Genomic DNA, 2,653 nt, shown 5'->3' with positions numbered 1-2,653 from the left:
CTTCTCTCAGATCTACCCTCACTCTTGCCCCTCCCAATTCTGTATTCTCTTTCTCATTCTTTTCTTTTTAATCCACTGAGTTCGATTTCTGTTGTGTGGGGAGCCACCTATTGGAGTGTGTCCAACCTACCGGGAGTCACAGCCTTAAGGAAAATTCTCTGAGTCAGAAGTCAGTTGTCAATGGCTCCTCGGCTAGGGAGAGGGGTTCATGAGCCCATCCACCCCCATGCTGGCACGCTACTGGATACCAACAAGATATGACACTTCCTGTGTAGTTCATGACTTTGTTTCTCAAGAAAACAATTCTTGAGATGTTTGCTCATTCTACTTTTCAGACACTGAGCAGGGAACTCAGAGAACTCAAATGGTTGGCTCAATATAGATAAATTATGACTAAATTAAACACCAGTTGAGATCCTGGCAGCTGCCCGCTAACCTCCAGCCCACCTTTCCTGTCTACTGTCACCTCATCTTTATGGCAATCTGGCTGGCACAAGGGGATGAATTACCATCCGTCTTAGCTGTTTCTTCCAGCTAGTACTTGGCATGGAAGATCATGCGATCCATTCTAGCCAAAGAGATGGAAGAGAAAGCTGGATGGGGGAGGCCTTATGAGAAATGGTTTCTTTCTGATAAGATAGGAATGGGAGGTTGGGGGGGCATACTTCAGGACAAATGCCCTCCCTCAAGCTCACTGCTCTTTTCTGCCTTACATGTTGTGCACATGTAAGTAAATATTTAAGTAAGTAAGTAAGATTGTCACAGGCAACCTTCGTAGATGCTTGAGGTGACACAGACAAGGTCAACTGGCTGGGGAGTCCATTCCAGCTGTCCCAGCACCTAGCGGGGAGCAGCTGAGCTTCTCACCCTACCCCAGCCTGGAAAAGCCACTCTCAGCCATGAGCAGTTCATGACCAGCCAAGGCAAGTTAGGGAAGCGCATGTGCACAGAGGGGTGGGACTTCCACCATCGCATGAATTGGTTTGTTACATCTTTGATGAAAGATATGTTTGGATGTGGTATGTTAGCTCTGGGGGATCTTGTGGGTAAAACACAGTAAAAAGCCAGATATAGGGGCTGTGCTTATAGCTTAGTTGGTAGAGGACTTGCCTAGCATGCACAAAGCCCTGGGTTCAAGCCCCAGTACCACATAAAACCAGGAATGGTGCTGCGCTGGTGTAATTCACACAGTCAGAAGGTTTCAGTCATCCTCAGCTACATAGTGAGTTCAAAGCAAGCTAGGGATAAATGCGACATTGCTCAGAGTTGGAAGGCGAGAAAACCTGGTAGATTTGGTGATAGCCATGATGGCAGTAGTGATATCAATTCTGGTTATGGAAGCATGATGCTGGCCATGGGAGTGGTGGTGATGATGAAGGCGGTGGTGATGATGGTGGTGGTGGTAGTAATGGTGGTAATGGTTATCATGATGATGGCGTGATACTAGTATTGGTGATAATAATAGGGGTGTTGATGGTAATGGTAGTGATGACGGTGATAACTAGTGATGGTGGTGATGATGACGGAGGCAATGGACATCATAATGGTGCGACGATGGTGACTGTGGTGGTGGTGGTGACGGTAATGATCACAAACTCTCATGATGTTAGTGTGAGTGATAATGGTGACAATGTCATTTTTTTTTCTTCAGAGCACTGGATTGACCCTAGGTTCTCCAGGGCCGCACCTAACCTCTCAGTCCTCTGGCCATGGAAGGAATACTTTCTTTCCAGAAAAATCATGGTGCCATAGAAAGCCTGAGGTTTCCAACCAGAATCTTCATCTCCATCCAATTAGGCAGCAGCTGGCTCAGACCCTCACAGCTTTCTCTAATGGTGTTTACCTGTTCTTGGCATTTTGGCTGATAAACACAAAAGATAACTTTTCAGAAAAATTCATGAGATTATCATGGGATATAAATAGCCATCGCAGAGAAGGGTGGGTTAGAGTCGATGGCAGGAGGGACATTTCCATCTCTCTGTCTCTGGAAGGAGCCTGAGAGCTGACAAATGACAAAGCAGTGACAGGCAAGCCACAAAGCTGTGTTCCCTCCACGACCTCGGAGGTTTGGGGGGCAGGTTCAGGCTCTCTTCCACCCTAGGCAGCCAGGCTGCCCTTCCCTGGCTGAGGTGATAGGGAGGTGGCCTGTGGGTGCATCAGAGAAAGTGGGGTCCTCAGAGGGACTGGGGAGGGCTGGACCTACTCACTCAGTCCACAGCAGGGTCAGGTCTGGAGAGACAGGTGAGCAAGCGGCAAAGAAGGATCCCTGATCTCATGGACGTCACAGTGAAGCGGGAGGGCTACATGCTAACTGCTTAAATGCAAAAAAGGCCACCGTGTCGGGGTGGGGTGGAGCATAATGTAATCCCAGCAACTGGGAGACTGAGACAGGAGGAAGGTCACTAGTCTGAGGCCAGCATGGACTTTGTGGTGAACCCTGTCTCCTCTCAGTATGACAGACTGTGACTGCACTTGGAGATGTGGCTCACTCTCTCCCCCCCATCTGTCCCTCCTTTCTCTCTCTCTCTCTCTCTCTCTCTCTCTCTCTCTCTCTCTCTCTCTCTCTCTCTCTCTCGATTCATTCCAGAGCCTTGTCCATGCTAGAGCTGAAGACATAGCCAAGGCTGTCAAGGCTGTCTCTTAACACATGCTA

Source organism: Mus caroli, chromosome 17, assembly GCF_900094665.2.
Source record: "Mus caroli chromosome 17, CAROLI_EIJ_v1.1, whole genome shotgun sequence".
NCBI lineage: Eukaryota > Metazoa > Chordata > Mammalia > Rodentia > Muridae > Mus > Mus caroli.
Note: the sequence above shows the minus strand (reverse complement) of the source record.